Source organism: Hyla sarda, chromosome 10 (assembly GCF_029499605.1).
Source record: "Hyla sarda isolate aHylSar1 chromosome 10, aHylSar1.hap1, whole genome shotgun sequence".
Classification (NCBI taxonomy): Eukaryota; Metazoa; Chordata; class Amphibia; order Anura; family Hylidae; genus Hyla; species Hyla sarda.
Genome location: NC_079198.1, coordinates 54,157,864 through 54,181,089, shown reverse-complemented (window position 1 = coordinate 54,181,089; position 23,226 = coordinate 54,157,864). Strand labels below are relative to the sequence as shown.

At 40.5% G+C, this 23,226-nt stretch overlaps 1 protein-coding gene across 2 annotated transcripts in view; it reads right to left on the bottom strand.

Moving 5' to 3' along the window:
• RASIP1 (Ras interacting protein 1) overlaps nucleotides 1-23,226 on the bottom strand; it is a 159,038-nt gene that overhangs the window by 69,922 nt on the left and 65,890 nt on the right. The gene's annotated exons all lie outside the window — the stretch shown is intronic.

The following is a 23,226-nucleotide window of genomic DNA, read 5'->3' as shown; positions in this document are numbered from 1 at the left end:
CGGCGATTGTCTGTCTATTGGAATCTTATGTGACAGAGGAAACTAAAGGGAGAATTGCAAGGAGGTGGGGGCTCAAGTTGAATTACATTCTACAGGGTTGGCCATTTATATGGATACACCTTAATAAAATGGGAATGGTTGGTGATATTAACTTCCTGTTTGTGGCACATTAGTATATGTGAGGGGGGGAAACTTTTCAAGATGGATGGTGACCATGGCAGCCATTTTGATTCAATAGGAAGAAGGTCATGTGACACATCAAACTTATTGGGAATTTCACAAGTACAACAATGATGTGCTTGGTTTTAACGTAACTTTATTCTTTCATGAGTTATTTACAGGTTTCTGACCACTTATAAAATGTGTTCAACTGGTCGTCGTGGACCAATTGAATGGTCCCCAAGGTCTCCCGATCTGACCCCCTTAGACTTTTATCTTTGGGGGTCATCTGAAGGCAATTGTCTATGCTGTGAACATACGAGATGTGCAGCACTTAAAACTACGGACACTGGAAGCCTGTGCTAGCATTTCTCCTATGGTGTTGCTATCAGTGTGTAAAGAGTGGGAGAAGAGGGTTGCATTGACAATCCAACACAATGGGCAGCACATTGAACACATTTTATAAGTGGTCAGAAACTTGTAAATAACTCATGATATAATAAAGTTACGTTAAAACCAAGCACATCATTGTTTTTCTTGTGAAATTCCCAATAAGTTTGATGTGTCACATGATCCTCTTCCTATTGAAAAAACAAAAGTTGGATTCAAAATGGCCAAATTCAAAATGGCCGCCATGGTCACCACCCATCTTGAAAAGTTTCCCCCCTCACATATACTAATGTGGCACAAACAGGAAGTTAATATCCCCAACCATTCCCATTTTATTAAGGTGTATCCATATAAATTGCCCACCCTGTACTTTCTCTACATATTCAGCAAGTGTATCCCTATATATTCATAGAAGTATTACAATTAAGATCATAAGAAGATCATAAGATAAATAAAAGGGCACAATATGTATTCTTGCATATGTTTATGGAAACATTGGAATTGCTATTAGCGGGCCTCCCTTTCAACTAACGTCCAATTAAAGATCTTGATTAATTTTTTGAAAAAGAGAGAGCACCTCCCTTTGTATATTTTTGGTGATTTTAATTGCACAATGAATCCTGTAATTGATCAAATTAAGTTTGGTATGGAAGACAGAAGGAAGGCGGGGGAGGGGGGGCAGACGCCACTTGCTAAATTGGTAAAGGAATTGGGATGGAACGACCCTTGGAGGCTTCTTAACCCTAAAAAAAATAATTTTTCCTTGTTGTTCATCTACATATAACACAGCTTCCCCAATCTATCTTCGTCTATGCAATGATCCTGGCCTTAGACTTATTAATTCAGTTAAATATGAATCAAGATCAATTTCGAATCATACGCCATTCATTTTTGAATTAGGGGTGAGCAGATCGATCCAGGAGCAGGGTATGATTTTTAGACTGAACCCTCACTGGCTTAAATTGTTGCAAAATAAGCAGGAAAGAATAGATACGCTGAGGGAGGTATTGGAAATTAATCGGGACTCTGCTTTATATAAGATTGTATGGGACACTTTGAAGGCGGTACTAAGAGGGCTATTATACAAATCAATTCAAGGCCTGAAAAGGGAATTTAAATGAAAAGGGGAGGAGGCATGGAAAGCAGTAAGGGAGGCAGAGGAGGTCCTTTCTAGGGGCCTAAAAGAGGAGAACTACAATCAGCTTAAAACCGATCAACAGAATTTAGCAAACTGGATAACGAATAAAGCCCAACAAAAAAAAATTCAGGTCAAACTAAATTTGTTAAGAGGGATGCCCTGGGAAGTTGTTAATAAATATGACTAGAGTCCAACGAGCGAAATGGAAATCCTGTCTATTAAAACTCAAACCGAAGGTATAATTACCAACCCCGATAGGATTCAGGAAGTTATAGTGGAATATTATTCTAGGCTATATGGCTCAGAGGGAACTCCAGAGACTGAGGGAATTGAGACATTTTTGCAGTCTTGTGACCTTCCTCGAATCACTGAGGAAACTGGGACGCTCTTGGATAAAGAAATTACAGTAGATGAGATCCAAGGGGCAGTTAGGGCATGTAGTTCCTCCTCAGCTCCTGGACTGGATGGGCTCCCTTTTCAGATCAATCACGAGTTTGGAGAGGTGTTGTTACCAATTTTCTATTGGATCTTGAAGGAAGCCCAGATAGCTGGGGAACTCCCACAGTCTATGTCGGAAGCAACAATATTCTTGATTGCCAAAAAAGAGAAGGATCCATTAGAGGTTGAGTCGTATTGGCCAATTTCTTTATTAACACGGAAGCCAAGACCCTGGCCAAAGTTTTGGCCAGTAGACTGACCTCAGTGATATCAGGTTTGATAGGTATGGAACAGTCAGTATTCATCCACACTGTTCAGATGAATTTGTTTAATATTTTTGCAAATTTACAGCTGGCTGGTGACTCTCTCCACTCCATCCTGTCACTTGAACCTCCCTCTTTTGTTGGCCGATAGAAAAATGATAGTACTCCCCCAATTGTTATATGTGATGACTGCTTCACTGGTATGGATGGATCACAGATAAATGGTTCTGTGCTATTGAAGCAATGTTGAGTAGGTTGGTGTGGGGCAGAGCTCATGTTTGTTTGACATATAATATGATTTAACTGGATGGGGTTTACTCTATTTTAAAACATAGTTTTTGGCAATTAAACTTCAGAACTTTAAGTTAGGTAATTATAGTTATTTTTTGAAGAATCTTTGGCACAACAGGTGGGGAGTTGTAAAATATTTTGGAATGGGTGGAAGCCAGTTTACCGCTTCAGGAGAAGTTGATGAATAACTCAATAGTTAAAATGTTCCATGAAGTTCGAAGTGAAGTAAAGAATAGGTGCAATATTTGTGGGAGCACTTGCTATACAAATTTATGGGACAATTTAAATTTAGAGCACTTTTTAAGTGGCACAGGTAAATATTTTTGGCTTAAGTACGGTGTAGAATGTGTGCATCAAGTAGTTGAGAATAACAAATTTAAATCCTTTGAAGCAATGTGTAGGGATTTCGGTATATTAGAGAAGCACAAATTGTTTTATATTCAACTCTCACAAGCAGCGTTATACACACAAAGGGGAAAAATTCAGATAGACACACGTGTTGATATATTGCACTGGAAGATAAGAAAGGAATAAGTAATGTCTTATACAAGTTATTATTTCACTTAGAGAAGGTAAAAGGGACGTGGGGTCATGAGTTAGGTAATGTAGATGAGGATGTTTGGACAGGTATACTTAGGAACACAGTATATTGCATGTTGAATAAACAATATCAGTTTACTCAATTAAGGATATTATATAGATTATATTACACACCTAAACAATTCAAGAAAATGGAGTATGAGAAAGGCACCGGTTGTCTGAGGTTGTGGGGAAAGGGATGTTAATTTGTCACACTTAAAGGGATTATCCAGGAAAAAACATTTATATATATATATATATATATATATATATATCAACTGGCTCCAGAAAGTTAAACAGATTTGAAAATTACTTCTATTAAAAAATCTTAACCCTTTCAGTACTTATGAGCTGCTGAAGTAGAGTTGTTCTTTTCTGTCTAAGTGCTGTCTGATAACACGTGTCTCGGGAACCGCCCAGTTTAGAAGCAAATCCCCTTAGCAAACCTCTTCTACTCTGTGCAGTTCCCGAGACAAGCAGAGGTGTCAGCAGAGAGCACTGTTGCCAGACAGAAAACAACAACTCAACTTTAGCAGCTGATAATTATTGAAAGGATTAAGATTTTTTAATTGAAGTACCGTAATTTACAAATCTGTTTAACTTTCTGGAGCCAGTGTATATAAAAAAAAGTTTTTTCCTGGAATACCCCTTTAATGTGGGAGTGTGTTAAAATTAAGACATTTTGGTCAGATATTATGGCCTGTATTCCCCAGTTGAATGTAATATTAGGTGATATTGGAAGACAACAGAAGTATGGAGGTATATTAACCCCTTAAGGACGCAGGACGTAAATGTACGTCCTGGTGAGGTGGTACTTAACGCACCAGGACGTACATTTACGTCCTATGCATAACCGCGGGCATCGGAGCGATGCCCGTGTCATGCGCGGCTGATCCCGGCTGCTGATCGCAGCCAGGGACCCGCCGGCAATGGCCGATGCCCGCGATCTCGCGGGCGTCCCCCATTAACCCCTCAGGTGCCGGGATCAATACAGATCCCGGCATCTGCGGCAGTTCGCGATTTGAATGAATGATCGGATCGCCCGCAGCGCTGCTGCGGGGATCCGATCATTCATAACGCCGCACGGAGGTCCCCTCTCCTTCCTCCGTGCGGCTCCCGGCGTCTCCTGCTCTGGTCTGTGATCGAGCAGACCAGAGCAGGAGATGACCGATAATACTGATCTGTTCTATGTCCTATACATAGAACAGATCAGTATTAGCAATCATGGTATTGCTATGAATAGTCCCCTATGGGGACTATTCAAGTGTAAAAAAAAATGTAAAAAAATGTAAAAGTAAAAGTAAAAAAAAAGTGAAAAATCCCCTCCCCCAATAAAAAAGTAAAACGTCCGTTTTTTCCTATTTTACCCCCAAAAAGCGTAAAAAACATTTTACGCGTGTGTAAATGTCCGAACAAAAACATCGCCGCGTGTGTAAATGTCCGAACTATTAAAATAAAATGTTAATGATCCCGTACGGTTAACGGCGTGAACGAAAAAAAAATATAAAAGTCCAAAATTCCTACTTTTGTAATGCATTTTATTTAAAAAAAAATTATAAAAAATTAATTAAAAGTTTTTCATATGCAAATGTGGTATCAAAAAAAAGTACAGATCATGGCGCAAAAAATGAGCCCCCATACCGCCGCTTATACGGAAAAATAAAAAAGTTAGAGGTCATCAAAATAAAGGGATTATAAACGTACTAATTTGGTTAAAAAGTTTGTGATTTTTTTTAAGCGCAACAATAATATAAAAGTATGTAATAATGGGTATCATTTTAATCGTATTGACCCTCAGAATAAAGAACACACGTCATTTTTACCATAAATTGTACGGCGTGAAAACGAAAGCTTTCAAAATGAGCAAAATTGCGTTTTTCGTTTTAATTTCCCCACAAAAATAGTGTTTTTTGGTTGCGCCATACATTTTATGATATAATGAGTGATGTCATTACAAAGGACAACTGGTCGCACAAAAATCAAGCCCTCATACTAGTCTGTGGATGAAAATATAAAAGAGTTATGATTTTTAGAAGGCGAGGAGGAAAAAATGAAAACGTTAACGTTAACCCCTTAAGGACCAAGGACGTACCGGTACGTCCTTGGTCCTGCTCTTCTGATATAACGCGGGGTTACACAGTAACCCCGCTTCATATCACGGCAGGCCCGGCTTCATAGTGAAGCCGGGACCCGCCTCTAATAGCGTGCAGCGCCGATCACGGCGCTGTGCGCTATTAACCCTTTAGCCGCGCGCTCAGAGCTGAGCCGCGCGGCTAAAAGTGAAAGTTCCCGACTAGCTCAGTCGAGCTGTTCGGGATAGCCGCGGCTAATCGCGGCATCCCGAACAGCTGACAGGACAGCGGGAGGGCCCCTTCCTGCCTCCTCGCTGTCTGATCGCCGAATGACTGCTCAGTGCCTGAGATCCAGGCATGAGCAGTCATGCGGCAGAATCGTTGATCACTGGTTTCTTATGAGAAACCAGTGATCAACATAGAAGATCAGTGTGTGCAGTGTTATAGGTCCCTATGGGACCTATAACACTGCAAAAAAAAAGTGAAAAAAAAAAGTGAATAAAGATAATTTAACTCCTCCCCTATTAAAAGTTTGAATAACCCCCCTTTTCCAATAAAAAAAAAAACACTGTAAATAAAAATTAAAATAAACATATGTGGTATCACCGCGTGCGGAAATGTCCGAATTATAAAAATATATCATTAATTAAACTGCTCGGTCAATGGCGTGCGCGCAAAAAAATTCCAAAGTCCAAAATGGTGCATTTTTGGTCACTTTTTATATCATTTAAAAATGAATAAAAAGTGATCAATAAGTCCTATCAATGCAAAAATGGTACCGTTAAAAACTTCAGATCACGGCCCAAAAAATTAGCCCTCATACCGCCCCATACACGGAAAAATAAAAAAGTTATAGGGGTCAGAAGATGACAATTTTAAACGTATTAATTTTCCTGCATGTAGTTATGATTTTTTCCAGAAGTCCGACAAAATCAAACCTATATAAGTAGGGTATCATTTTAATCGTATGGACCTACAGAATACATATCAGGTGTCATTTTTACCGAAAAATGTACTACGTAGAAACGGAAGCCCCCAAAAGTTACAAAACAGCGTTTTTTTTTTCAATTTTGTCGCACAATGATTTTTTTTCCCGCTTCACCATAGATTTTTGGCCAAAATGAATGATGTCATTACAAAGTAGAATTGGTGGCACAAAAAATAAGCCATCATATGGATTTTTAGGTATAAATTTGAAAGAGTTATGATTTTTTAAAGGCAAGGAGCAAAAAACGGAAAAAACCCCGGTCCTTAAGGGGTTAAGGCCAAAATGGGCTGAGTCCTTAAGGGGTTAATCAACTTGTTCCTTTTTTGGCAAAAATAATGATATTGAGAAAGTGGATCAATCCAGACCCCCTGGTAAAAAAAAAAAAAAAAAAAGCCTGGTGTAACTTGGTCTATAAGGTTAAGTGCTATGAATCCTGGAGGAGTAGAGAATCTAAAACAAGGGATAAATGGTTCAGCAATACTTGGCTTCATTGGGAGTAATAAGCCAGGTGTCAAATGGTATTTAAAGGGGAGTTATTTATTTATTTATTATTATTTTTTTTCTCTTCCTCTTTTGTAATGTAACTTATTTACGTAATAAAAAAAAAATTTTGCTTCGGTCCGGGGAAAATCAACAACATGCCCTGTGAGAGAAATTTCTACATCCAGGCTCGCTGCTGAATCCAGCCGCCATGCGTTCTCTTGTTTCCCTAGGGTCTGTTTGCCCCGCATTTGGCAATCTTTACATATGTTATCAGGGGGCTAGTGTCTTACAAATGTACTTGCGAAACCAGTGGATGCACTTATGAAAATGTTTTATTTTCCACATAACAAGATGCCAGCTCACTACCCATGTGAAGGTGTTCTTTTTTTACATGATTTTTCGTAGGAAGAGCATGATCTTCATGTCAATTTCTGCAAGTTCTACAGTGAAGTGGCCAACCGATTAAAGTGTATTCCAAACTTACCTATACAACTGTCCCTGTGTTTTTCTGAAGAGTTTGGGTTTTGTTTTCAGAGTAACTATGCATCATACAGACAATATGGTACATTGGTATACGAGTAAGCAGCTTCAATGGAGACGCCGGCTCAACGTGGCGCTGGCGCTGATCTGTGTCCTGCGCCACGTTGAGCCGGCGTCTCCATTGAAGCTGCTTACTCGTATACATATTTTTGTGCCGGAGGGTTGCGGACACCTTATCATGTGCTCACCATTGTTGTGTATGTGCTTACACAACCCTACCAGGTGAGCAGTTTACATGCCTTTTAAAAAAAAATTATCCTCTTTTAATACACTACGGAGCGCTGTTTCCCGTTCTTTCCAGATAATAGTACATTGGGGCCCCTTTCCACCCATCTGGTGTCTTGGGTAAGGCACGAGGCGCTGTCCTCCATTTTTTCTCTTTTTTCTACAGGTTCGGTATCTCTGGCCACTTGCTTATAGTGTGCCAGCACAGTTAAGCTGGGAATCTTGACTCTACTTTACCTAAGGACTACACACCTGACTACAGAAGACTTCACTGGACTTCAGAGAATGGATCTTAGAGACATTCTTCATGATCGAAGAACCACTTTATTCAACTCCTTGGTCTCTAAGGAAAAACCTACCATTACACAGGTGACTGTAAACACTTTACATAGGAACTGTTTAAAAGATTTTAATCATATAAAAGTATCTTTTATGAACTTGAAAACTTTCTCCGGATGGTGTATATATTGCGGAACAATTAATTCCTAGGGGTCTAAGATTGAGACCGCTACCATCTTTTAATGATGACTCCGAATTTTGTAGTAACTGGGATGATGCTTTGAATTTTTGTTCCTTTAAACTTTTGAACCTTCTCTTGATAAAACGCAACAAAGTTGTGGATACCCTGGCGTCCAAAATAGACTCCTGTATACAATCCTTGCAATTGTTTGAACACTTGCCAGAGTATCAGAGATGGTTTAAGAATTATAAGGATAAGGTGAGCAGGATGGAAAATGATATCATGCATAAAAGATTGGGTTGAAATCTGCCCATGAGACACCTGATTCCGACACACAAAGATCCTCCACCAGAGATAACTCTAATACATATAAACCTGGTGCACATCAATTTAAAAATGGAAATAAAAATAATTATAACAATAATAATGCTCGTAACAACTATAAGAAAAGTGGTAACTACACTAAACAACATAACGATCATCCTTCACCCTATCATAGCTACAGGTTGCAAAACCAAACATCATGTACCAACACAAGTTCAGGGTGACCACAATACTAGTGCACAATTATCCAGTACAATACCATCAAAACGTAATACCACTGGTACCACCAAACACATATCCAGTTCCAATCTAGATGGTACCACTGAGAAAAATTTTGCTCATAGAAACATAGAATGTGTCAGCAGATAAGAACCATTTGGCCCATCTAGTCTGCCCAATAATCTTAATCCTATCAGTAGTTCCTGGCCCTATTTTATATGAAGGATAGCCTTATGCTTATCCCATGCATGTTTAAACTCCTTCACTGTATTTGCAGCGACCACTTCTGAAGGAAGGCTATTCCATGCATCCACTACTTTCTCAGTAAAATAATACTTCCTGGTATTACTTTTAAACCTTTGCCCCTCTAATTTAAAACTAAGTCCTCTTGTGGAAGTGTTTCTTCTTTTAAATATGCTCTCCTCCTTTACCATGTTGATTCCCATTATGTATTTAAAAGTCTCTATCATATCCCCTCTGTCTCTTCTTTCTTCCAAGCTATACATGTTAAGGTCCTTAAACCTTTCCTGGTAAGTTTTATCCTGCAATCCATTTTCTAGTTTAATAGCTCTTCTCTGAACTCTCTCTAGAGTATCTATATCCTTTTGGAGATATGGCCTCCAGTACTGCGCACAATACTCCAAGTGAGGTCTCACCAGTGTTCTGTACAGCGGCATAAGCACTTCTTTTTTTCTATTGCTTATACCTCTCCCTATACATCCAAGCATTCTGCTAGCGTTTCCTGCTGCTCTATTACATTGTCTTTCTACCTTTAAGTATTCTGAAATAATTACTCCTAAATCCCTTTCCTCAGATACTGAACTGTGTCAAAATACTCTGCCCAAGGATTTTTTACGCCCCAGGTGCATTATCTCTCACTTGTCCACATTAAATTTCAGTTGCCAGAGTTCTGACCATTCTTCTAGTTTTCCTAAATTATTTTCCATTTAGCATATCTCTCCAGGAACATCAACCCTGTTACATATCTTTGTGTCATCAGCAAAAAAAAACACACCTTACCATCGAGACCTTTTGCGATATCACTAATGAAGATATTAAACAATATTGGTCCCAGTACAGATCCCTGAGGTACCCCACTGGTAACAAGACCTAGTAACATAGTAACATAGTTCACAAGGTTGAAAAAAGACCAGAGTCCATCAAGTTCAACCTATAACCCTAATGAGTCCCTACAGAGTTGATCAGAGGAAGGCAAAAATCCCTCATAATAGAAGTAAAAATTCCTTCCCGACTCCAAATATGGCAGTCAGAATAAATCCCTGGATCAACGTTCTGCCCCTATAAATCTAACATACATAACCAGTGATGTTATTATTCTCCAAAAATGCATCCAGACCCCTTTTAAATTCTTTTACAGAGTTCACCATGACCACCATCTCCGGGAGAGAATTCCTGCTCTTACAGTAAAGAACCCCCGTCTGTGCTGGTGTAGAGACCTTGCTCTGAATATACTCCATTGACTACAAGCCTCTGTTGTCTGTCATTCAGCCACTGTCTAATCCACTCAACAATATGGGAGTCTAAGCTCAATGGCTGTAGTTTATTGATAAGTCTTCTATGTGGGACAGTGTCAAAAGCCTTACTAAAATCTAGATATGGGATGTCTACTGCCCCTCCGCCATCTATTATTTTAGTCACCCAGTCAAAAAAATCAATAATCATTCTGCCATCTATTATTTTAGTCACCCAGTCAGAAAAAAAATCAATAATCATGATCATTCTGCCCACACTATCCACCCAACCACCACCAAGTTACTGAATGCCACTGTACATAACCATAGCTGTGTACACAAGTCATTACCCAACCATTCTTCTGTGAACTCTGATATACCACAGGACATTCTAGATTTAGTTACCCAGAATGCCACTAACAAGAAAAACCTCCCGCTTTACCAACAACTGCGTAGCATTTTCTGATGACTCTATTGTAACTGTACACCACATTACTCCTACGGTGGATAGACGTTTACCATAACAACAACTCTTCTTCACACCCAATACAGATTCCACAAATATTGAGCTATCAATTCACATTACCCCCACATCGGATACTGAAGACCTTCTATCAGACAGTCTACACACTCATAACTTCACTGCTTTTTTTAGTGTTATCCCCGAATGTAAACAACCCACCCCCAATATCTCTAGACATTCCACCTCTGGAGATGATCCACATTTCTCATCCTCTAGGGGGGAAACGAAAAAGCTGAGAAAACAAGGATGTAGAGGAGGGAGACATAGAGAAAGAAAGGAAAAAGTTAAACAATCTAAAGAGGGTATAAATACGGTCAAGGTATTCAACCTGTCCACATATGTCTTGGATGACATATGTCTTGAGAAAAACGTTCTTGAGAGGGGGCTTTCATTCTGCCCCACATCCAAGGCGGACAGTTTTGATATTCATGGATCTCAATAAGTATGTTAGTAAACTAACTATTAAATGGTTCTTTGCCATTAAAGACACTAATAGTGGAGGAGGGGCACATGATGATGATACCCATTTTGAAACTTTAGATCCACCGCCTATCCATACCAATTTACGCCCCAGATCCTCCTTCCTTCCTATCCAGTCTAAAGGTAACGTCACAGAAACATTTTCATCACTGGTAGCTACAGACATAGAGAATATGACCAAAGCCAAATCATCCTACACCTCTAATATGTCCATAAAGAAAAATATTGCTCTAAAAAAACTTTCTAAGAACACCAACATCGTAATCCGTCCCTCAGACAAAGGGGGCGGAATTGTGATTCTGGACTATGACAATTATGTTTAGGAGGCTCCAAGATTATTATCGGACAGCGTGTATTATGTACCCTTAACATTCAATCCTACTGACAAATATAAGGAGGAACTGAATACTCTAGTATCTGATGGATATGCAAATGGTGTACTTGAAAAAGCAGAAAGGGATTATATAATGTTAACTGAACCAGCCCTACCTCTCTTTTACTTTCTTCCTAAGGTTCATAAAGATCAAAAGAAGATCCTTTTATAAAAGGTTTAAGGTTTATACTTACACATAACTAATTTGAATTTCAGCGGCAAATATATTCTCAGCACATGGGTACAGCGATGGGGTCAAAGGTGGCACCTAGCTTTGCTAATTTATTTGTGGGCCTCTTCGAGAAACTGATTGTATAGCCCCATCCCCTTTTTAGACACTGTCGCTTTTACAAACGTTTTATTGATGATATTTTCTTTGTCTGGAGTGGGAGTCCTCTGGAACTGAGTGCATTTTTAACATCTCTTAATAATAACGATTGGGGTCTTAAAGGGTAGCTCCCACCATCCTATTATTTTTTTTGCTAGCCACATACCCCGTTCCCTCATTACACTTGCAGTTACTGCAGAGTCCGGCAGCAGGCTTGCAGGGACAGCGGCGGCAACGAGGCGGCGGCGGCGATGTGCGGGAGGAGTGGCCTCCCAGCCAGTGGCTGGGGAGCCAATGCACTCGCTCCCGCCTGTCTGATTTACAATCAGGGAGCGAGTGCAGCCTAACTGAAAAAGGACTGATTGCCACTCCAAAATCAGTTCTTTTTCAGTGGCCGGTTTTTAAATGTAAATTAAACCTTTTAAAACCTTTTAATGAAAAAAAAAATAATAAAAGTAGATTAGAGATATGTTGTAGTACATAAGTACTACAACATATCAAAAAATTAAGTTGGTGACAGTGCCCATTTAATTTTACACAATCAGTTTTTAACAATTATGCAGAGTTTTTAGATGTAGTAGTTTGACAATTCAGACAAAGTGTAAGTCAAAACATATTTTAAAGCAGTTGATAACAGCTATCTAGAATTCACGAGTGCACATTATAAGAAATGGATCACTAACATACCTTTTGGTAAATTTAAACGCTGTAGGCGCATCTGCACCTCTACGACTGACTTCCAGGAACAAAGTAATATCCTGAAAGCCAGATTTCGTGCCAAAAACTACCCTAAAAATTTATTGATTTCTCCTACAAGATTGTCCACTACCTCGCAAGCATACCAATAAGATAAAAAATACCCTATCTCCAGCGACTTAGTCTGACACTGAGTGGTCGATTGACTTCATTACCAACTTCTGTAGGGAAAATAAGGTCATTAGAAAGATCCTTAACCCCTTAAGGACTCAGCCCATTTTGGCCTTAAGGACTCAGACAATTTAATTTTTACGTTTTCATTTTTTCCTCCTCGCTTTCTAAAAATCATAACTCTTTTATATTTTCATCCACAGACTAGTATGAGGGCTTGTTTTTTGCAAGACCAGTTGTCCTTTGTAATGACATCACTCATTATATCATAAAATGTATGGCGCAACCAAAAAACACTATTTTTGTGGGGAAATTAAAACGAAAAACGCAATTTTGCTAATTTTGGAAGGTTTCGTTTTCACGCCGTACCATTTATGGTAAAAATGATGTGTTCTCTTTATTCTGAGGGTCAATACGATTAAAATGATACCCATTATTACATACTTTTCTATTATTGTTGCGCTTAAAAAAAATCACAAACTTTTTAACCAAATTAGTACGTTTATAATCCCTTTATTTTGATGACCTCTAACTTTTTTATTTTTCCGTATAAGCGGCAGTATGGGGGCTCATTTTTTGCGCCATGATCTGTAATTTTTTTAATACCACATTTGCATATACAAAACTTTTAATACATTTTTTATAATTTTTTTTTTATAAAATGTATTAAAAAAGTAGCAATTTTGGACTTTTTTAAAATTTTTTCGTTCACGCCGTTCACCGTACGGGATCATTAACATTTTATTTTAAAAGTTCGGACATTTACGCATGCGGCGATACCAAATATGTCTATAAAATTTATTTTTTACGCTTTTTGGGGGTAAAATAGGAAAAAACTGACGTTTTACTTTTTTATTGGGGGAGGGGATTTTTCACGTTTTTTTTACTTTTACTTTTTTTTTACAGTTTTTTTTACACTTGAATAGTCCCCATTGGAATACCATGATTGCTAATACTGATCTGTTCTATGTATAGGACATAGAACAGATCAGTGTTATCGGCTATCTTCTGCTCTGGTCTGCTCGATCACAGACCAGAGCAGGAGACGCCGGGAGCCGGACGGAGGCAGGAGAGGGGACCTCCGTGCGGAGTTATGAATGATCGGATCCCCGCAGCAGCACTGCGGGCGATCCGATCATTCATTTAAATCGCGCACTGCCGCAGATGCCAGGATCTGTATTGATCCCGGCACCTGAGGGGTTAATGGCGGACGCCCGCGAGATCGCGGGCGTCGGCCATTGCCGGCGGGTCCCTGGCTGCGATCAGCTGCGCATGACACGGGCATCGCTCCGATGCCCGCGGTTATGCACAGGACGTAAATGTACGTCCTGGTGCGTTAAGTACCACCGCACCAGGACGTACATTTACGTCCTGCGTCCTTAAGGGGTTAACAGACATTGGCATATTTTATTGCAGGACCCCTATCTTAGCCAATCTCTACCTCCAAAATCGGGTTTAACCTTTAGGAGAAAACGCACCCTTAGAAATAGTGTGGCACCTAGTAGGCTAAAAAAAAATTAAAATTATATAGATCTACCTTTCTTGATAGAGTAGGCAGCCAGAAGTGATGTGTCTCTAGATGTAAATCATTCAGCAGGCATCCCGTGACAATGCCCAGGGGGTCCTGATACCCCCCATGTCGGCGATCCCACAGATCGCCGGTGAATTCACACCGGTGATATGCGGTGATTCCGGCCGTGTGACCTGATGACCCAGAGTTAGATGGTGATCAGCGGTGTATTATTCACCGCCAATCACCTCCTGTAGGGCGATCCCCCCCCAGAAGCACTGCTATTGGTCGAACGATAGCAGCCGGCAGAGGAGGGGTTAATGTCCCCTTGCTCTGCTAGCCCACCAAGTTCAGTCTGGGGCAGAGCTGAGAGAAAGAGCCAGGGACCCCCCCCCCCCCCCCTCTGCTGAGATCTGTGCCCCTAAGGGCTGAAGAAGTGCTGTATAGCGCAGGGTAAGTTTGTATGCAGGGACAGGTAGGAGGTTGAAAAAAAAATAAAAGTAAAAAAAAAAAATTGGTCCTCAAGGGTCCACCGCATTATTTGCAGCGCGAAGGGTTTCAGGGCGCTGCATTCTGCCCCCCTCACTTTTTTTTTTATTTTTTGGGCCCCAGCGTTTTTTTTTTTCTTTTTATAACGGTGTGTGATTTATAATCACACCGTTATACATGAGTTACACCAAAAACATACATTACACACTTCCCCGCCCCCCCCCCCCCCCCCCCCACACACACGTCCATGCCGCTTGTGGTAGGAGTCCAACCCCCCCAGACAATTTTACCGGAGCTCCCTTCCGGTGAAACTGTCTGGAGACCCCCAGAGGGTTATCAGCCACAGATTCCTGAGTTTGTTGGCAACTCAGGAATCCGGATTGCCGGATACACTGAAATAGACTATTTTAGTTATTATTTCAGTGACGACTTTGTCAATTTAATGGTGGAGCAGACAAATCTGTATGCCAAACAGTTCATCGCCCACCACCCTGATTCATTTGTGGCTAGGTCCAGTGAATGGTACGCTGTTAATGCAGACAAAATGAGGACATTTTGGGGCCTCGTGCTGCACATGGGCCTGGTTTAAAAACCAAGTGTCAGGCAGTACTGGAGCTGGGACGTCCTCTATCAGACCCCGCTTTACAGTATGGCCATGACACGGAAGCAGTGCGATGAAATTCGGAAATGCCTACATTATACTGATAATGTGGCGTCCCCCCCCCCCCCCCGAAGTGATCCCACCTATGACCGTATTTACAAAGTGAGGCCAGTCGTAGATCATTTTGGGGCCAAATTTTTGGAGGCCTACGTACAGCTCAGGGAGCTCTCGGTAGATGAGTCTCTTATTAATTTTAAGGGGAGTCTAATCTTCTGCCAGTATATTCCCTCGAAGCGGGCGTGGTATGGCGTGAAACTCTACAAACTTTGTGAGAGTACCTCCAGGTACATAGGAAGAAGAATTTCCAGTGCAGGATAAAGTGCAACAGGTACTTTATCCTTATTATATTTACTTTCTTCCTATATTTCTACATGGACCAGGAGCTCTGCCGGCTAATCCGGGCTCAGGTGGTGGTGTTCAGCGGAGGTGAGCCGTCATTTCCGTTTCTCCTTACCTCCAGGTACACTTATAAGTTCAGAGTACATGAGGGACGGGATTCCCGTTTTGAACCCCCAGAATTTCCCCCCACTCTGGGTATTGGCGGGAAACTCGTTTAGAACCTTGAGCACCCATTGCTGGATAAGGGTAACCATGTGTACATGGACAACTTTTGTACCAGCATCCCTGTGTTCACATCCCTTTTTGCCAGATCCACATCCACTTGTGGGACCATGCGGAAGAACCAGAAAGGCCTCCCTCTAAATTTTCTGCAGACACCTATGCCCAAGGGTAAGTCCTGTACCCTTACCCATGAAAACCTGTTGCTGGTCAGGTATAAGGATAAGAGGGATGTCCTTATGCTGACCACAATTCATGGTAACGGCAGCTTACCTGTCCTTGTGCAAGGTACCACAACAACGGTCCTCAAGCCTGATTGTATTCTGCGTTACACTTAGTATATGGGGGGAGTTGATCTCTCTGATCAAGCCCTCAAGCCATACATTACCATGCGTAAAATACGGATATGGTACAAAAAAGTTGCGGTTTACTTGGTACAGGTTGCCATGTACAACTCTTTTGTACAGTACCAGTATGCTGGCAACACAGTGACATTCCTCCAGATCCAAAAAGAAGTCCTAAGGGCCCTGATCTTTGGCAACCGGGAAAAAGCAGGCCGGACTTCCCAAGGAACTGAAGTTAAAGGTGCCAGGATCGTCCCAGGCCAGAACTTTTCAGGTGAAGTCCCCCACACAGGAAAGAAGGGACGATCCTAGAAAAAATGCAGCGTGTGTCACAGGAGGGGGATACGGAAGGACACCGATCATCCGGGCCTCTGCATTAAAAACTGCTTCAGGGAGTATCACACTTCCATGCAATACTGAATTTTCCCTAATCATTTCAATTTCCCATAATTTGATCCCAAATATACAAAGTCCAGAGTACATTCCAAGTTTTAACCCCCTAAACCACTAAATTGCCCCAAAAAAATTGAAAAAAAAAAAAACTGATAATGACCTCTGGGGGTATTTTTTCCAAAAATGGGTCATAAGTCACTATCATCAGGGACTTTTTTATGTTGCCTCAAATGCGCAGTGCTCTCTCTCCACCTGAGCGGGGAGCGCATTTGAAGCAACAGGTTAGCGACGGCCACACACATCACATTCCCAGGATGATGATTCAGAGCATAGGGTTTGAGGTGGGCATATTTTTTGTTTTGGCCATGCTCTGGGTCATCATTCTGGGAACATAACCTATTTTATCATTTTACGTCCCACTGTACCTCCCTGCAGCCAATTTCTTAGAATAAAAAGAGTTAACAGCAACAACGATACCTTCAGAAAACAGGCAGAAGATTTAAATGAAAGACTAATAGAAAGGGGTTATCCCCTAGAGACCATTGAACGGGCATACAAAAAAGCAGAAATGAGAGATAGGGAAGAACTATTGGCCCCAAAAAACAAGGGGAAAATTAACAAGCTTCATAAAAATAATAAACGCGTTGTCATTTCCTTTGCAAACTCACCTATTAATCATTTGATAAAGAAAAGTATTTTTGATAACTGGTTCCATTTTGATAATGATGAAGAATTAGAGGAGGAAGCAAAGGAAAAGCCTATCATTACATTCAGAAAATCCACCACCATAGGAGATGTAATCAAAAAACACAAAAAAAAGTCTCAAGATGGAGGAGATCACTGGTTGAACAAAATGACACCTAAGGGAAACTTCCCTTGCAGGAATTGCAAATTCTGCAAATTTAACCTGTCAAAAAGGAACTTTTCCGTTGGAGGTGTCAATGTGTTTTTTTAACCAGTTGATCACCTGCCAATCAACTCACATAGTGTATTGCTTGATATGCCCATGCAGAAGGTACTATGTTGGCAAAACTAAGCGAAAATTGAATGCACGTGTGAGAGAGCACCTCTACTCTCTTCCATGGGGTAAGGGGTCCCCTCGCTTCATCGCTCATATGAATGAATGTCATGGCGGTGTGAGCGAGGGGCTCAAATTTGCCGGACTCAAGAGAATAGAGAACGTCCCCGTCGGCATAGATAAACATGCCTTCCTCCTGGATTATTAGGCTAAAAGCCATGGGACCGACGGGGATGAATGACAAACAAGATCTGTCAGCTTTTCTGTGAATCGGTTACCTCTGTTAGGTGGTTTTGTTTTAAGTATTGTTCATGCTATGTCATGATTTTAAAATGGTATGTGGTTTTCTTTTTACACACTATAGTAATGTGTTACGGTCACCATGCCCCCCCCTCTGTTTTAAGCTGTATAAATACTTACCCACCTGTGCAGGTAGGCGTACACCCTATTGGCCGGAAGAAGCGTCAAGCCGTGACGCGAAACTAGTTGCCTCTGGTGGTGTGCCCCCGCATCCTGAGACCGGCTGCTCTCGCTCCCCACGTGAGTGACCGTGTTTTATTGTTCCACTCTGTCGGTGTGAATAAAGGACAAGACTTTGTATACTGCTCCTGGTTGGTGAGTGCGACTTCTTTCTACTTCATTCAACTAGCTGATACAAGTTACTTTCACCTAGTGGTCTGCACCTCCACGCAGCAGGTATTGTCCACTCCGAGGTCACCGCAGCATACCTATCCCGTATACTATAGTTGGCTAATAGGATACAGCAGTGCTGGGTGTCATACTTGCTCTTGCAAACAATTCATTTAATTTACAAATCTGTTTAACTTTCTGGCACCAGTTGATTTAAAAAAGAAAGTTTTTCACTTTTAATGTTTGTGACAGTTAAATAGAATTTGCATAATAATTTGGAACTGGGTGTAGATCCAAATACTGTGACATATTGCAAGTACTGCTGTTTATTCAGGAGATATTTGGATGTCCAGGTGAATGGGTGTTTTTTGTGGATCTTGGAAAAGTGGTAGTAATGGCAGGGTTTGGGATAATGAATATCACCAAAATATATAATCCTTCACTACAATATAATGATTGCATAAAGTGAGTCATGATTGGATTAAGTCATAACCGGTATATTCCCAGTATTTCCCTGCATCCCTGCGGCCACTACTGACTAAATAAACCCTCTTTTCCATTACCATCTGCCTCTCTATCCAATAGCATGCAGTAGTACAATTGTGCAGCGTGTCCTGAGCTCCGTGAAGCCTGCAGACCTCGCTATGACAAGCCGGCTTCCTGCACATCCTGTCCAGCGCTAGGACCAGAGAACGCAGCTTCATACAGACACGGAGTGCTTTGGGGAGCAGCCACCCGCTTACACTTCTGCATGCACATAATTATTACTGCATTTCTGCTCTTTCACACTGCAATTAGGGAGTATTTATATGTGCCCATACATACATTGTATATCAATTAAATTTTCTATGTTTAACACTGTATAATTGTATTTTATCATTGTATGCTCATGACATCTCTCACCCTAGGTCAGGGGCAACCTGACGAAGAGGTGAGCAGTCACCTTCAAACGCGTTGTCCCATTGGCAAATAAAGCCGGTATCCTTTATTCTTTTCTGTTTGAATCGGTTATTTGTAAGACTTCCCTTTACATCAGTGAGTGCCAACAAGCAAGCATTGTTTTTTCCCTTTTGCTAAGGGGATCCTGCACAAGCTTTCAACTCTACACTGTTCCAGGATCCTGGCTACAGGCAGATGCAGGCGACTCCTGAGCAGAAACTTATCCCTGTAAGCAACTATCGGTGTTGTGCTCTGAGCGCTATACCATAAGGTGAGCAATCCGCTGTCACTAACTGATCTTGTCTTCTCCTTGGGTAGCGGCACAGGCTGCGCTTCGGTTTTTTCTTGTGTCTCCTCTCTTTTTTATATAACCAACATACTATATGGAAGCATAAGCATGCCAGCCTATACCTATGCTTCACTCACAGACCAATAAGAGTTTTCGCTCCTCATTAACCAAACTGACAAAGCACTGCCATAATGTCAGTCTAGGGATTTTCTCCCGCCAAAAAAATTACTGAAATGGATCTCCATCAACTCACCAGGTGTTTGCTATGCAGGAGCTTTAAACTGGTCAGCATGGGCAATCACCCTATTTTGTCATTGCATTAGGTGCATGAAATAGTCCCCACAGTATCTCTGTAACTGGACGAGACGGGGTAGAAGGCGTTAGCTCGTTTCTCTCTGGCCCTGTGTGAGACACCATTACTGCACTCCTTGTGAAGATACCATCAAATTCACTGTGACTGAACAGTGCTTGCCGCTCTCTCACACAGGTGTCTACCAGAAAAGTGTGAGGTAGAGTTTTGGGAGGAAATCATGATTTGGCTAAATACATCATTTCGCATGCGCCTTTTTGATAAATTAGGTGCAATGACGGGAAAAGCCCATGAAAATAAAAGGTGCAAAAAAATTATTGTCATAGACAGAAAATGATAAATGCTGGCCAATGAACACCTCCAGATCCTATTGTTTGTGTGGGACAAATTTCTAAGTATGCTCTGTGACCTGTGCAAAGGTCATTCTTCAGGGTAGGGGAGGCAGAGCTCCTATTGTCTTCCCTTTCTTTATTTCACTGTAATGCTGTACAGATCACTATCCAGCAGCACCCTCCTTATCACACACACAGAATAGAATAGTTTTCGGATTATCTGTTCCCTTTGAGTACCAAACTAGGTCATATTCTAAAACACACACAAAAATGAGATAAAAGGGGTACTCCGATTTGTAAATTACTTCTATTTAAAAAATCTTAACCCTTCCAGTACTTATCAGATTCTGTATGCCCCAGAGGAAGTTGTGTAGTTCTTTGCTCTCTGCTGACACCTCTGTCCACGTGAGGAACTCTTCAGAGCAGGATAGGTTTGCTATGGAGAATTTCTCATGCTCTGGACAATTCCTGATATGGACAGAGGTGTCAGCAGAGAGCACTGTGGTCAGACTGAAAAAAAATACACAACTTTTTCTGTAGTATACAGCAGCTGATAAGTACTGGAAGGCTAAAGATTTTTAAATAGAAGTAATTTACAAATCTGTTCAACTTTCTTGATTTAGTTGATTTTAAAACATTTGTTTTCCACCTTCCATCCTTTAAAATATAGAAAAGTGAGTAAACAAGATAAATAAAAGAAAACAAGATTAAAAAAAAGTTCAATAAACATTTTATCTTACAAAAAATGTATTTTAATTTTCATTACAAGACTATTGAATTCTCTGCTGTTTAATCTTGTGATGGTTCATCCAATAATTTGATTTCAAGAACAGATTGATGTGTTTCTTATAACATGGTATAACATGTTAGCTGTATTAGATTGCTATCAAGTGGGTAAATAATCCTAAAACAAAGATTAACCACACCTCAAGAATACTACCCTAGGGTACACAGTGAATAATTGTTTGAGAAAAAAATGCAGATTTTATTAAAACAATAAAAACCTAAATGGTTAAAAATGTCAGAGCAATGTCAATGTTATCTTAAACGGTCATTGGGCCCTAATAACAGATTTAGAAAATATGAATATATATATAGGAACCACCTAATATAGAATAATCTATAGAGGAAGGGGTCATTTTTAGCACCCTGAAACGCGTCTAGGCTGATATCTAATCTGAACAGAGCACAATTCGCACGCACCACCTAGACTGAAGCCGGCCCAGAACCTTGTGCACCACTTGCTGCATTCATCAAACATCCTCTCCCACTGAGCGCATTACCAACCTGCTGCCTGCAATACCAGAACCCAGCCACGATCTCTCCAGCGAAGGTCCGATACACATCCAGGTATTTGCCGATACCACAGACCGCTCCCGAGAGAGTCTCCTGCCGGAGCCCATATCCATCTAGGCTCTCACGCCGGGATTGCTGCAGCCAACACAAGAATTTCAACTATCGGCCCGTCGCAGTACGGGACCAGCAGCCAGGGTGAGGTTGAACTTTGCATTTGTTTAACATCTGTGGGCAGCTTTTTATACACCTATACATCAGTCCATCAAGTGACTTTGCCTTTTCCATTACAAGTGCCGGACTATCAGCCCTTTTTAATTCATCATTCAGCCCTTTTTCATTCATCACTCCGGATCATTATATGCTGTTGAAAAATTGCATTTGTTTTTAACATCTATAGATTATTCTATATTAGGTGGTTGCTATATATATATTCATATTTTCTAAATCTGTCATTAGGGCCCAATGACAGTTTAAGATAACATTGACATTGCTCTGATATTTTTAACCATTTAGGTTTTTATTGTTCTAATAAAATCTGCATTTTTTTCAAAACTTTATGTCTCAAACAATTATTCACTGTGTACCCTAGGGTAGTATTCTTGAGGTGTGGTTAATCTTTGTTTTAGTTTTTACCCATTTGGATTGGTGGGGATCAATCCTTTAACCACAATAACCTCGAATACCTGGTTGTGAGCTGCACACATTTTTCTAATGGGTAAATAATCCTGTTTGGTTGTTTTTGGTGTCAGGAAAGGCTTTTGCCCATTTACACTTGAAAATGTGTCAGCTTATTATTCGATTTTGTAGATATATAGGTGTACAGGTACAAAGGTATATAGCCAGGACGCAGGCCCTACAGAGACACATGGGAACTAGCCAGCCCTTGAGCAGAAATTTTCCCACGCTCTTTTTCCCAGGACTTGACACCTGTATATAGTAGCACCTATTGACAACTATTTAACAGCACAGTATACAGTATATATTGTGTATTTCTCTGTACAGGAATGCGCAGCTACACTTTTCTATACAGTAGCAAATTAAATGTACGCCTATGCATTTTAACTCATGCATGGAGTCATAAAGATACATTTAATGATCACGGCCTAATATTAAAGGGGTATTCCAGGAAAAAACTTTTTTTTTTATATATATATATATCAACTGGCTCGAGAAAGTTAAGCAGATTTGTCAATTACTTCTATTAAAAAATCTTAATCCTTCCAATAATTATCAGCTGCTGAAGTTGAGTTGTTCTTTTCTGTCTGCCACAGTGCTCTCTGCGGACATCTCTGCTTGTCTCGGGGACTGCACAGAGTAGAAGAGGTTTGCTATGGGGATTTACTTCTACTCTGGACACTTCCCGAGACAGATGTCATCAGAAAGCACTTAGACAGCAAAGAACAACTCAACTTCAGCAGCTCATAAGTTCTGAAAGCATTAAGATTTCTTAATAAAAGTAATTTACAAATCTATTTAACTTTCTGGAGCCAGTTGATATATATATAAAAAAAAGTTTTTTCCTGGATAACCCCTTTAAGTATGTGATCCCCGCCTAATATTAAAGGGGTATTCTAGGCAAAACCTTTTTTTATATATATCAACTGGCTCCGGAAAGTTAAACAGATTTGTAAATTACTTCTATTGAAAAATCTTAATCCTTCCAATAGTTATTAGCTTCTGAAGTTTTCTGTCTAACTGCTCAATGATGATGTCACGTCCTGAGAGCTGTGCATGATAAGAAAATTTCCCCATAGGAACTGCACAGCTCCCGAGACGTGAGTCATCAGAGAGCAGTTAGACAGAAAACAACAACTCAACTTCAGAAGCTAATAACTATCGGAAGGA